This window comes from Ceratotherium simum, chromosome 21 (genome assembly GCF_057802395.1).
Source record: "Ceratotherium simum simum isolate JZ-2026a chromosome 21, ASM5780239v1, whole genome shotgun sequence".
NCBI lineage: Eukaryota > Metazoa > Chordata > Mammalia > Perissodactyla > Rhinocerotidae > Ceratotherium > Ceratotherium simum.
In genome coordinates this window covers 12,676,301-12,690,321 of record NC_141920.1, presented here as the reverse complement: position 1 = coordinate 12,690,321, position 14,021 = coordinate 12,676,301, and the positions used below count along the sequence as shown (strand labels likewise).

Genomic DNA, 14,021 nt, shown 5'->3' with positions numbered 1-14,021 from the left:
GCTCGGAGGGGGCGGGCGGCGCCTCAGCTCCCTCCGGCGGCGGGGCCCGCGGGTTCCGGCGGGCGCGCCTGAGGGGAGGGGACTGCGGGGGCCGAGAAAGCAGCGCCCAAGGCCTTCGCAGGCCTCAGCCATCCCCGAAGGAGGGGGAAGCCGGCGTGTGTGAAGCGCGACATGGCGGCGAGGCCGACGAGCCCAGGCGGCCGCGTGTGTAGGGGAAGGGGGCAGGCTACAGCCGCCTTGACGACCGTTCGATCGCCTCGGGTCGGGCGGCTCGGAGACTACGTTTCCCAGATAGCCACGCGCAGCGCGGGAAGGAAGGGGAAGCGCCTCGGATTCGGTGCGCAGGCGCGAGAGCCTCCTCTGGTTATATAAGGGAGGTCCGAGGCTCTTTTCGTTCTTTCGCGTTTGCGGCGCTGCGGGATGTGCTAGTGTCGATGGTGCTTCCTCATCCGATGTCGTCCTGCCCTGGGAACCCGGCTTTACTGCTATGTGTGGTGAGTGGAGGCTCCGCTGTTTTCCCTTCGAGATCTCTGTTCCTCCTTTTCCCTCTTTGCCGTCGGCCCTGCCCGTAGCTCCGGCTGCTCTGACCTTAAATAGGCCGTAGGGCGGTGGGGGAGATGAGTTAAGAGCTGGGAAAACCCGTGTGCGGCCCTGAAGAGTCTTTGGCCGGTGTAAAGGATGACTTCACTTTTTTCCCCATCAGATCGACAATGTTGATGTCGTTTAACACTTGCCAGTTAGTTCTGATACACCGGCCTTGAAAGGCCCGGCCACGTTCTTGCTCGACCATGGGAAGACAGCGATTGATGCCCTTTCTTTGTTGGTTCGCAGGGTAGCGGGATCAGAGGGTACAGAATGGATTTTGGAGGAGGGGGTCGCTGCTGGGCCTCCAAGGGAAGCCCGTGTAGACATCTACAACCTGCGGTCTCCTGATCTCTGGGGTAAGCGTTTGTCTGCTATTGTAGGAAACGCGTGTTCTGAGGAGCCTCTTAGTTTGCTAGGTTAACTTGGAAAAAATTGAAGACTAATGGTAGCTAGATTTATTAAGCATCTTTTAGCTACTAGGTATTCTTTAAAGTGTCTTGGATGCTTCATTTTCTTAAAATTCTTAAAAATGTACCTAAAGGTTGCTGGGGAAGAAACAAAGCTTAAGAAATAATTCCCCAAAATGGAATGATCTTTTTAAAGTGAGTAGGTGTTATTTTTTTGATGTCATTTTAATATCCCTAAAAGCACGTTTTTGGATTCCATTCCTCCATGTGTTTCTTGATAAACAGCTTTCCTGTGCCATGAAATTTCCAAGTGGATGGATTATGTGGCATTTTTTATTTTTTATTTATTTATTTTTTTTGTGAGGAAGATCAGCCCTGAGCTAACATCCATGCCAGTCCTCCTCTTTTTGCTGAGGAAGACTGGCCCTGGGCTAACATCTGTGCCTGTCTTCCTCCACTTCATATGTGACGCCGCCACAGCATGGCCTGACAAGCAGTGCGTCGGTGCGAGCCCAGGATCGGAACCCAGGCTGCCAGCAGCACAGAGCGTGCCCGTGGCATTTTTTAAAGGAAAGCCAAATGTGTGTTTCTGTTGACTTAGCCACTCAAACTAATTATCAACTGCCTAACAGTTAAATTTGTTTGAGTCCAGGAATAATGCCTTAAAGACGGGACGACCTGGGGGACACATTTTTTTTAAACTTTGCTGTCCCAGAGTGTTCCTTTAATTTAGGTTTTTAGTGATGATATCTTGCCTTAAAATGTACCATCCTGACACTTGCTCAAAACCCTGCCGTCACTTCTGACCTTAGTGAAAACCAAGCATTTCCGCACAACTCTTGCCAGCCACTCTGGCTTCTGTCATGTAAACTCAGAAGGCAGGGGTGTTTGTCTTAGCTGCTAGTTTCTTGTTGCTAACAGTGGGACACAGAAGTGCTTGAATATTGAATGAATTTGCTGGTATAGAAGTGGACCAACAAAATCTTATTCCTGATTCAGAGCTCTTTGTATAGACGCCAAGAGCTTCCTGCTGGCATACGTGATGACTGAACTTTTTTCCCCGACAGATCGACCATGTTGATCTAACTTCTCTAAGCCAGTTTCTGTCTGATATGCCAGCTTGAGCAGCTCTTCTATCCCCCACTCCCTTGGGCATCTAGCTGTTGTGAGCTCACATGTCATTGTTTTCATCTCAGGTTTGCTGTCTGTAGGAAGCAGACTTATAATGGGCCAGGATGAAGCTGGCAGTGCGAAAGGATTGGTAAGTGATGTCCACATGTCTCCTAGGTGTGCCCCTGCCCCTGTGGCTGAATACACACAGGACCTGGAGAATGGAGGAGGTAGTAACTGCTTTTATTTAAAAATATGGGGATATTAACCTTGGGTCCTACTTGCTGTGAATCAGATTTGGCCAGTGCAGCTGATGATGTAACTTTTTTCCCCATCAGATCGACCCTGTTGATCTAACTGAATTATTAGCCAGTTTTGTCTGATGCGTTGGCCCCAGAGATACCTTCTATCTCTGTTTTCTGCTTACCACTAGCAGGCTACTTTCCATGCGGGTTTGTTTTAGTGGGGATTGGGCTTGCTCTATGGATACTTTTTTGCCCGAGATTCGAGATTCGGGTCATTTATCTTGGCTTCATCTGTTAACTTCCTACAGGTCAGGAGCCATGAGTGCTGCAGGGCAGTAAGTAGGTTGATTGCAGTGTGATCTTCCCCTCGGCATGATTCAGTCTTTCCTACAACAGGTGAGGTTTCTGCAAATAGTGTTATCCAGGTGTCAGCCCCTGAATAAAATGATTATTAAGTGGTGCCAGGATAGAGCGGTGTTTGCCCACTTGTGAATAAACCACCAGGTTGGGTATATGAAACAGGAGGGGGGAGAATTAAGTCCTTAGTGGACTGTTGACCTATTGGTACTACTAGGTCTTGCAAGAAATGAAAAATGAACAGTCAATTTCTGCTTTGGTAGATGTATTACAAGATAAGGAACTCCAAGTCTTTTTCAAGTTGGGATTCAAATTGATTATAATTCTTTTTGAAAGAATGTTCTCACTGTTGGCTAGAAGCCACCCTCAGTTCCTTGCTGCCTGGGCCGCCTCAACATGGCAGCTTGCTTCATCAAAGTAAGCAAGCCCAGGAGACAGGCTAGTTAAGTCTACATTTCCTGCCCCGCCCCCCCCTTTTCTTGGGAGGAAGATCAGCCCTGAGCTAACATCCGTGCTAATCCTCCTCTTTTTGCTGAGGAAGACCAGCTCTGAGCTAACATCTATTGCCAATCTTCCTTTTTTTTCTCCCCAAAGCCCCAGTAGATAGTTGTATGTCATAGCTGCACATCCTTCTAGTTGCTGTATGTGGGACGTGGCCTCAGCATGGCCGGAGAAGTGGTGCGTCTGTGTGCGCCCGGGATCCGCGCCCGGGATCCGCACCCGGGCCACCGGTAGCGGAGCGCACGCACTTAACCGCTAAGCCACGGGGCCGCCCCCTCCCGCCCCCCTTTTTAAAACAGAAACCAATACCCCCTTTCTGTATCCTTTGGGCACTAGGCACTGCACCTCCATGGCTGGTGGTTGCATGACTGGAACTTATTTCCTCAGATTAGCCGTCTGATTAAGGAAAACATTTAAGTCAGACCTATCTAATTGAATCAGGCCTTGGTTGTGTGCCTTTAAGCTGTACAACCTCTTAATTGTGTTAACTTACTGGCTGTTTTTGCCAGGTTGATCCCTGAGTTACACTGTCTGGCATTCCTAGTGTCCTTACTTGGTGGAGGGTGGAATGAGCAGCACCCATCAGCTTTCCTCCATCCCCTCAGTATAGGGTAGGTGATTGCTAGAATAGATGTGCCTCCTGGTAATTCATTCCCCATTTTTTATGAAAAAAAAAATGTCAGACATGCAGAAGAGTTGGAATTAATGATTGCTCATTACCCTAAATTTAAATTGCTGGCTTTGTCTATGTATAAATGCATAGTTCTTGCTATTTGAGAGAAAGTTGTTGCTTTTGTAACCCTTAACCCCTAGACTGTTCATGCGTTGCATTTGTATCATGTTCCTCTCCAGTCAACTGGAAACCTTTTTGTGTGGTCCTGGATGTGTCCCTGCCTGTATTTCCTGTAATAGAAAGGCTTTAGATTGAATGGAACATTTTGACATTGAAGGTGCACCACAGGCTTCAACATGTGGCAGAGGAGACAGGTTGTCTCCTGAGAGATTGGACGTCTGCTTGGTCTGGGCTTGATTGTGCCTCCACCTGGCTCCTGAAGTCTCCCTCAGCTGCTTTCATGTCCCAGACAAGTAGCCCTTTACATCAGAATGAGGTACTGATTGCCATCTTTTTTTCTTTTTAAGGAGTTCCTCAATAGTGGAGTTGGAATACAAGGACTCTTGAAAAGGACTGACCCTGTGTTTTCCTGAGAAAGCTGGTTGAATCAGTCCACAAGGCTATTGTATAGCCTGAGGACTGTCTACAGAGTTGAAAACCTATTCCCATTCTGAAGAATCAAGGATTATTTTAAATTTTTAAATTATTAAAATTTTTAACTTTCTAGCCTTCCTATCTGAAGAAGGAAAATAAAATCCTTTAAATCAAAATGCTTTTGTTTTTGGTCACTGGAAATAAGGAAGCAGTGAACAGGGGTAATAAGTAACAGCCAAATGTCTACAGAGGTCAAATTTCAGGGGCAAGGACTAGATGGAGGGCAGATCCCACACTTGTACATTTATGCAGGCATTTTTAATGTTTAACCACGGAAAATTCAGACTAGTTAATGACACGTGGCCAATTTGGTTTTATTTAACTCCCCCTTTCCCCCCCACGGATAATACTCTGTCTTACAGAGTCTTAACCTGAGCAAGTTGGAGTCCAGTTTTTTTCTCCTGACAGTTGGGCCATTTGTATTGTGCATTCTAAAATAGCTCCTTGGTATTGACTCCGTCATATAATCCCCTCCCCTTGGGTGTGCTGGACCTAGTGCTTCCAGTGAATGGAAAACTGCGGAAGAGGGGATGTCACTTCTGAGATGGGTTATAACAGACTTCTGAGTTGCTTACATTCTCTTGCTAGTTCCCATCCTGTGTTTTCTCATTCTTTGGCTTGGTCATTTTGATGAAGCCAGCTGCTGTGTTGAAGACTGTTCCACAGCAAGGAACTGAGGGTGGCTTCCAGCTGACCTGAATCCTGAGTTTGGAAGCAGGCCCTTCCCCAGTCAATCCTTTGTGACTAGAGTCCCTGCTGACACCTTGATGCCTGTGAGAGACCCTGAAACAGGGCCCACCTAAACTATGCCTGGATTCCTAATTTACAGAAAATGAGATTATTGTTCAAGTCACTAAGTTTTGGGGGTAATTTACCCAGCAATAAATACGGAGCTCCGTAATCAAACGCCCTTTATAATGGTCTTGACCTCTTGCATGTCATTAACTGTATCAGCCAACTGACTTTACTTCCTTAATTGCTTGTCAGGACATTCAAAGCTCTTTACGTGTGGCCCAACCTACATTTCCAGGCTTGTCTTGTGTTTTGCCTCATGCATTCAACTTGAGCTTAACATGTCCAAAACTCAGTTCCTGATCCCTCCGCACGAAGGCTCCACTCCCACAATCATTTTTATCCCAGCTATTGGCAACACCATCATTCTAGTTGCTCAGGCCAAAAATCTGGGAGTTATCTTTGACATTTTGCTCTCGTTCTTGTGAAACCATCAGCAAGTCCTATTGGTTCTACCTTCAAAATACATCTGAGGGGCCAGCCCCGTGGCTTAGCGGTTAAGTGCACGTGCTCTGCTACTGGCAGCCTGGGTTCCGATCCCCAGCGCGCACGGATGCACTGCTTGTCAGGCCGTGCTAAGGCGGCGTCCCACGTACAGCAACAATAAGGATGTGCAACTGTGACATAACTATCTACTGGGGCTTTGGGGGGGAAAAAAGGAGAAGGATTGGCAATAGATGTTAGCTCAGAGCCGGTCTTCTCAGCAAAAAAGAGGAGGATTAGTACGGATGTTAGCTCAGGGCTGATCTTCCTCAAAAACAAAAACAAAAACAAAAACAAAAAATACATCTGAAATTCACCCCTCTTACCACCTTCCTCATCCAAGCCTTGATAACTGGTCTCTCCACTTCCGTCATTGCCCCCTATGATCTATTTTTTTTTTGTTTGTGAGGAAGATCAGCCCTGAGCGAACATGCATGCCAATCCTCTTTTTGCCGAGGAAGACTGGCCCTGAGCTAATATCTGTGCCCATCTTCCTCCACTTTATGTGGGACGCCGCCACAGCATGGCCTGACAAGAGCATTGGTGCACGCCCAGGATCTGAACCCGGGCCGCCAGCAGCGGAGCGTGCGCACTTAACCACTGTGCCATGGGGCCGGCCCCCTGTGATCTATTCTTATGCAGCCAGAGCGATCTTGAAAACCACGGATCATGCCCCGATCCTGATCAAAACCCTCCAATGTTTCCCCACCTCGTGCGGAGTAAAAGTCAGAGTCAATGGGGCCAGCTCTGGTGGCCTAGTGGTTAAGTTCAGCGTGCTCTGCATTGGTGGCTCGGGTTTGGTTCCTGGGTGTGGACCTACACCACTCGTCTGTCAGTGGCCATGCTGTAGTGGCAGCTCACATACAAAAAGAGGAAGATTGGCAGTGGATGTTAGGGTGAATCTTCCTCAGCAAAAAGAAAAAAAAAATGAGAGTCAACTGCTGTACCATCCTCCTCTCCATTAATCTCTGACCTCATCTCTCTTTCTTCTGTTAACCTAAAAAGCAAATTAGCCTGTTATTTTACCCTCAAAACTAATTTATTCAGGAATAGTCACAAGAATTACAGTTTTAGACGTGCATGCTATGGTGAACCACAGGCAGATTCAGAAAACAAAGAGGGGGAGCTGCTTTTATAGAGAAAAAGGGGGAATAGGGAGGGGCTATTCTAAAGGAAAGTCCATTGGGGGAAAGTAACAGTTCAGGGATGCATGGGCATCTCATTGGCTGGGCTGTGGCCTGGTGGGGAGAGAAATCTCCCCTCGGTAGTAAAGTAGTTGTACTTCCTGTTGAAGATGCAAGCTACTCTCTTCCAGTTTGGTGTAATTGACCATGTATGATAGGGCATGAGAGCTCCCCCTACAGGCCTTCCCGACTCCAATCTAGTTAAGGTTTCTTTTATTAATTTCCACACTTCTCTTTCAATTTCTTTCAGCCTCCTAACTGTTCTGCCATAACTTTAGGATCACTCCTACCTCAGGATCTTTGCATTTGCTGTTCCCTCTGCCTGGAATGACCAGCCTGGCCTCTCCAGATCTTTGCATCTTTCCTCCCTTGTCTCAATCAGGTGTTTACTCAAATGTCACCTTCCCTGGGGACCTATCTAAAATAATCTTCCCTGCCACTTTCTATTCTCTTACCTTATATTTTTCTTTGTATTACTTTTCACTGCCTAATAAATAGTGCCTATGCATATATAGTACATATGCATTATATGTGTATTTATACAGCATATTTGTTTATTGTCCATCTCCCCCTCCTTAAGCCAGGACTCTATGTAGATAGCAGCTCTCCCTCCTTTGTCTATGGCCCCTCTGCAGCACGTGGCACAGTGCATCACACATGGTAGGCCACTCAATAAATATTTGTTAAACAAAAGAATGAATCAGACAATTGCCTTGTGTCTGGACTGTGCTAAGCCACTTGACCTGCACACTTCATTCCTCATCAGACAGCCCTGTGAGGACAGAACTGGCATGATTCTTATCCCAATTGCACAGAGGAGGAATTGAGGATCTGAGAACCATGGTTCCCCAGCTCTCTATAGGAGACAGAATCGGGTCACAAATTCTGACCTGTTTGACTCCAAAGCCACTCCTTTTCTCTCTCTAGCTTACTGCCTTCTACTAGGACAGGGAATGTTTTCTGTTATTTACTTCCCCTGTGGTTTCTAGACCTTGCACATAGTAGGTGCTCAATAAGGCAAAAATAACTAAATGATTGCTCACAAGCTGGCAGCCCAAAGACGCGTTTTGGGGCCCACAGAATGTTTCTTAAAGAAAGAATGTATTCACATAATTCATTCCATAAATATTTATTGAGTACCTACCATGTGCCAGGCTCTGTTCTAGATGCTGAGGATACGATATTAAAAAAAATATTATTGCCTATGTGGGAGATGACATTGCTAGTGGAGGGAGAAACAATAGCAAATAATAGTATGTTATTTAAGTGCAATGGAGAAAACTAAAGTGGGGAAAAGGAACAGACATGGAAGTGTAAAGGTGAACATCTGAGTATGGAGCTGAAAGGATCAGGGAGTGAGTGGTGTGAATATCAGTGGGATAGAACATTCCAGACCGCTGCAAAGGCCTTGAGGCAAAAACATGCCTGTTGGATGTTGTGTTTGGAGAATAGAAAGGAAGCCAGTGTGGCTTCTCATGGAAAATTGGAAGATCTGGCCATAGTGGACCCATTTTTCTGCCTGCTAATAATTGGCTGTGACTGAATAGTGTCCATCCATTTAGGCAGGTCATGTGCTTTCCAGTTCCCTACAGTCCCCACCATGGTCCACTTCCCTCCTTAGGTCCCTGCCCTTGTCGTAATAATAATAGTAACAATGGCTAACATTTATTGAGCCCTTAGTATGTGTTCATCACAGTCCTTTACATGTAATAAAACAGTATGCTTCCAACAATCCTCTGAGGTAAGTTGTATTATTAATGTCATTTGACAGTTGAAGGAACAGTCTCAGAGAGGTAAAATGACTTGCCTAAGGTCAACACAGCTGCTATGTGGCAGAGCCAGGACTCGAACCCTGTCAATCTGGCTCTTGAGTTTGTAACCCTTGGCTTAATTTCAGCCTATTACTTAAATGCAGTCTAACAGATACAGGAAGGAGCCAATTTCTGGCTGTTAAAAGTTCAAATGTGAATGATGTCAGCATTGTGGAGTGCGCTTTCCCTGTGGACTCTCCCCCCCAAGATACAACAAAAAGGACATTCGTATACCAACAGCGGACATTTGCACAACACAAAAGACGTCTGAGAGACCCACCCAGCCGTATGTCTGAAGGTGGAGGTACTGGAACCCCTTGAGGAAGTGGGAGGAGGTAAGGAGAACTCCTCTCCTTCCCAAACGACAGCGACCCTGGGACCGGGTCTGCATGGCTTTCAGAGAGAGAGGGGGAGGGGCATCCCTCTGCGGGAGAATCGTCACTCTCCAAGTTCTCTCACAGCCCGTGGGAAAGTCCCATACAAGGGGACTGAATTGTTGTGGGGGTGTCTTCATCAAGCTAGCACCTCAGGAAAGCAGATAGCGAGGGAAGCGTGAGAAGCCCCCGGGGATCAGACAGGCAAAAGAAAGAGCCTCTCTCCCGCACCCCGTGCCCCAGCACAACTGGTCAGCCAGAGCACCTGCGGAATGCAGCGGGGTCAGAATACACAGCTCTTGACCCCCGCCTAATGGTGGCAGGTGGAAGCTGTGACCAGATATTTTTAGCACGAGGAAAAATAAGCCCACACCCTCAAGCAGTATGCAAAAATATATTAAATCTCCAGACCAGAAGGAAAATGACAAGCACCCAGAAATCAATCCTGAAGGCACAGAAATTTATAACCTAAATGACAGAGAATTCAAAACAGCTATTATAAAAAAGCTCAATGAATTACAAGAAAACACAGGTAATTCAATGAAATCAAGAACTTCTTCACAAAAGAGATTGAAACTATAAAGAAAAACCAATTAGAAATGTTGGAGATGAATAACACAATGGAGGAGATAAAGAAAAATCTGGAATCTTTAAAGAATAGAGCTGACAATATGAAGGAAAGAATTAGCAATATTGAGGATAGGAATGCAGAAATGCTGCAGATGGAGGAGGGGAAAGAACTAAGACTAAAAAGAAATGAAGAAATTCTCCGAGAAATATCTGACTCAATTAGGAAATGCAACATAGGGATTATAGATATTCCGGAGGGAGAAGAAAGGGAAAAAGGAGCAGAGAGCCTATTCAAGGAAAGAATAGCTGAGAACTTCCAAAACCTGCTGATGGAGCTGGAAATACAAGTGAATGAAGTCAATAGATCTCCTAAATATCATAAAAAGACCCTCTCCAAGGCATATAGTAGTAAAGCTGGCAAAAGTGAATGACAAAGAAAAGATTAAGGGCAGCAAGAAAAAAAAAATGTACAAAGGGCTCTCAGCCGATTTCTAAGCAGAAACTCCACAGGCTAGGAGAGAGTGGAATGATATATTCAAAATTCTGAAAGACAAAAACTTTCAGCCGAGAATACTCTATCCAGCGAAAATATCCTTCAGATATGATGGAGAAATAATAACAACTATCCCAGATAAACTAAAGCTAAGGGAGTTCATTGCCACAAGACCCCCACTACAAGAAGTGCTCAAGAATGCCCTCATGCCTGAAAAAAAAAAGAGAAAGAGGGTACAAACCTTTGAGCAAAGAGAAAAATAGGTAGACAAAATCAGAAAAATTGCAGCTCTCTATCAGAATAGGTTAGCAAATACTTAATTATAACATCAAAGATTAAGGGAAAGAAAACACCAAAAAGAAATATAACCTCATCACTTTAAACACAAACTCACAACACAAGATGGAGTAAATTGTGACAATAATAACTTAGAAGGGGAAGAGGAAAGGGGTGGAATTGACTTAGTCTAAGGAAATAAGAGGCCATCAGAAAATGGACTATCTCATCTATGAAATTTTTTATACAAACCTCATGGTAACCACTAAACAAATAAACAGAACAGAGACATATATGATAAATAAAGAGAAAGCTAAGAAAACCATCATACAGAACTATGAAACTGAATTGGTAGTCCAAAACACAAGGGACGAGAAACAAAACAAATGCAAAGGAACTGGAAAATGAGCAATAAAATAGCAACATTAAGCCCTCATATATCAATAATCACTCTAAATGTAAATGGATTGAATTCTCCAATCAAAAGACACAGAGTGCCGGAATGGATTAAAAAACAAGATCCAACAATATGCTGCCTCCGGGAAACACACCTCAGCTCTAAAGACAAACACAGGCTCAGAGTGAAAGGATGGAAGATAATACTCCAAGCTAATGGCAACCAAAAGAAAGCAGGTGTTGCCATACTCATATCAGACAAAGTTGACTTCAAGATAAAACAGGTAATGAGAGACAAACAGGGGCAATATATAATAATAAAAGGGACACTCCACCAAGAGGACATAACACTTATAAATATACGTGCACCCAACACAGGAGCACCAATGTACATAAAGCAACTATTAACAAACCTAAAAGGAGATATTAACAACAACAAAATAATAGTAGGGGATCTTAACACCCCACTTACATCAATGGATAGATCATCCAGACAGAAAGTCAATAAGGAAATAGTGGACTTAAACGAAAAACTAGACAAGATGGACTTCATAGATATATATAGAGCACTCCATCCAAACACAGCAGATTACACATTCTTCTCAAGCATGCATGGAACATTCTCAAGGATAGACCATATGTTGGGAAACAAGACAAGCCTCTATAAATTTAAGAAGATTGAAATCATAACAAGCATCTTTTTGGACCATAGTGCTATGAAACTGGAAATCAACTACAAGAAAAAAACTGGGAAGGGACAAAGATCTGGAGACTAAACAACATGCTACTGAACAACAAATGGATCATTGAAGAAATTAAAGGAAAAATAAAAAAATATCTGGAGACAAATGAAAATGAAAATACACTGTACTGGGGCTGGCCAGGTAGTATAGTGGTTAAGTGCACACGCTCTGCTTCGGCATCCCAGGGTTTGCAGGTTCAGATCCCGGGCGTGCACTGATGCACCACTTGTCAAGCGATGCTGTGGTGGCGTCCCATATAAAATAGAGGAAGATGGGCATGGATGTTAGCTGAGGGCCAATCTTTCTCAGCAAAAAGAGGAGGATTGGCATCGGATGTTAGCTCAGGGCTAATCTTCCTTACACACACACACACACACACACACACACACACAATACACTGTACCAACTCATATGGGATGCAGCTAAAGTGGTCCCGAGAGGGAAACTCATTGCAGTACAGGTCCACCTTAACAAATAAGGAAAATCTCAAATAACCAACCTTAAACTCCGCTTAACAGAATTAGAAAAAGAAGAACAAACAAAGCCCAAAGTCAGCAGAAGGAGGGAACTAATAAAAATTAGAGCAGAAATAAATGAAATTGAAACCAAAAAACAGTAGAAAGGATCAATGAAACTAAGAGCTGGTTCTTTGAGAAGATAAACAAAATTGACAAACCCTTAGCAGACTAAGAAAAAACAAGGGAAGGCTCAAATAAATAAAATTAGAAATGAAAGAGGAGAAATTACAACAGACACCACAGAAATACAAAGGATTATAGGAGAATACTATGAAAAACTTTATGCCAACAAACTGGACAATCTAGAAGAAATGGATAAATTCTTAGACTCATACAACCTCCCCAAACTGAATCAAGAAGAAATAGAGAATCTGAACAGACCAATCACAAGTAAAGAGATTGAAACAGTAATCCAAAACCTCCCAAAAAATAAAAGTCCAGGACCAGATGGCTTCTCTGGAGAATTTTACCAACATTCAAAGAAGATTTAATACCCGTCCTTCTCAAATTATTCCAAAAAATAGAGGAAGATGGAACACTTCCTAACACATTCTATGAGGCCAACATCACCCTGATACCGAAGCCAGACAAGGACAACACGAAGAAGGAAAATTACAGGCCAATATCACTGATGAACATCGATGCAAAAATCCTCAACAAAATATTGGCAAACTGAATACAGCAATACATTAAAAAGATCATACACCATGATCAAGTGGGATTTATACCAGGGACACAGGGATGGTTCAACATCTGCAAATCAATCAATGTGATACATCACATTAACAAAATGAGAAATAAAAACCACATAATTATCTCAATAGATGCAGAGAAGGCTTTTGACAAGATACAATATCCATTTATGATAAAAACTCTCAACAAAATGAGTATAGAAGGAAAGTACCTCAACATAATAGAGGCCATATATGACAAACCCACAGCCAACATCATACTCAACGGGGCAAAACTGAAAGCCATTCCTCTGAGAATAGGAACGAGACAAGGGTGCCCACTCTCGCCACTCTTATTCAACACAGTACTGGAGGTTTTGGCCAGAGCAATTAGGCAAGAAAAAGGAATAAAAGGAATCCAAATAGGCAACGAAGAAGTGAAACTCTCCCTCTTTGCAGATGATATGATTTTATATATAGAAAACCCTAAAGAATCTATCGGAAAACTATTAGAAATAATCAACAACTACAGCAAAGTTGCAGGGTACAAAATCAACTTACAAAAATCAGTTGCATATCTATACTCTAATAATGAACTAACAGAAAAAGAACTCAAGAATACAATCCCATTTACAATCACAGCAAAAAGAATAAAATATCTAGGAATATATTTAACCAAGGATGTGAAAGACCTACATAATGAAAACTATAAGACATTATCAAAAGAAATCGATGATAACATAAAGAAATGGAAAGACATCCCATGCACATGAATTGGAAGAATAAACATAGCTAAAATATTCATATTGGGGCTGGCCTGGTGGTGTAGCGGTTAAGTGTGTGCGCTCTGCTTTGATGGCCCGGGGTTCCTCAGGTTCAGATCCTGGGTGTGCACTGATGCACCACTTGTCAAGCCATGTTGTGGTGGCGTCCCATATAAAATAGAGGAAGATGGGCAAGGATGTTAGCCCAGGGCCGATCTTCCTCAGCAAAAAAAAAAAAAAAAATGTTCATATTACCTAAAGCAATCTACAGATTCAGTGCAGTCCCAATCAGAACCCCAAGGACACTCTTCACGGAAATAGAACAAAGAATACTAAAATTCATATAGGGCAACAAAAGACCCCGAATAGCCAAAGCAATTCTGAGAAAAAAGAACAAAGCTGGTGGCATCACAATCCCTGACTTCAAAATATGCTACAAAGCTATAATGATTAAAACAGCATGGTACTGGTACA

At 43.7% G+C, this 14,021-nt stretch overlaps 1 long non-coding RNA gene and 3 other non-coding genes across 5 annotated transcripts; all 4 read left to right on the top strand.

Annotated features, from left to right (window-relative positions):
* The first annotated feature begins 119 nt into the window (after positions 1-119).
* On the top strand, positions 120-4,588 carry LOC106801771 (uncharacterized). Of its 2 annotated transcripts, none has more exons than XR_015555568.1 (5): positions 120-494; positions 832-941; positions 2,189-2,332; positions 2,656-2,743; positions 4,346-4,588. It is a non-coding gene; the product is annotated as an uncharacterized LOC106801771 (long non-coding RNA). The 2 variants fall into 2 exon arrangements; XR_001391082.2 differs by having other exon boundaries at positions 145-494; positions 2,189-2,253.
* Positions 666-756, top strand: LOC147914198 (small nucleolar SNORD12/SNORD106). Its single transcript, XR_015555703.1, has one exon. It is a non-coding gene; the product is annotated as a small nucleolar SNORD12/SNORD106 (small nucleolar RNA).
* Positions 2,022-2,112, top strand: LOC147914197 (small nucleolar SNORD12/SNORD106). The gene has a single exon (XR_015555705.1). It is a non-coding gene; the product is annotated as a small nucleolar SNORD12/SNORD106 (small nucleolar RNA).
* Positions 2,403-2,494, top strand: LOC147914196 (small nucleolar SNORD12/SNORD106). Its single transcript, XR_015555704.1, has one exon. It is a non-coding gene; the product is annotated as a small nucleolar SNORD12/SNORD106 (small nucleolar RNA).
* Positions 4,589-14,021: the final 9,433 nt, after the last annotated feature.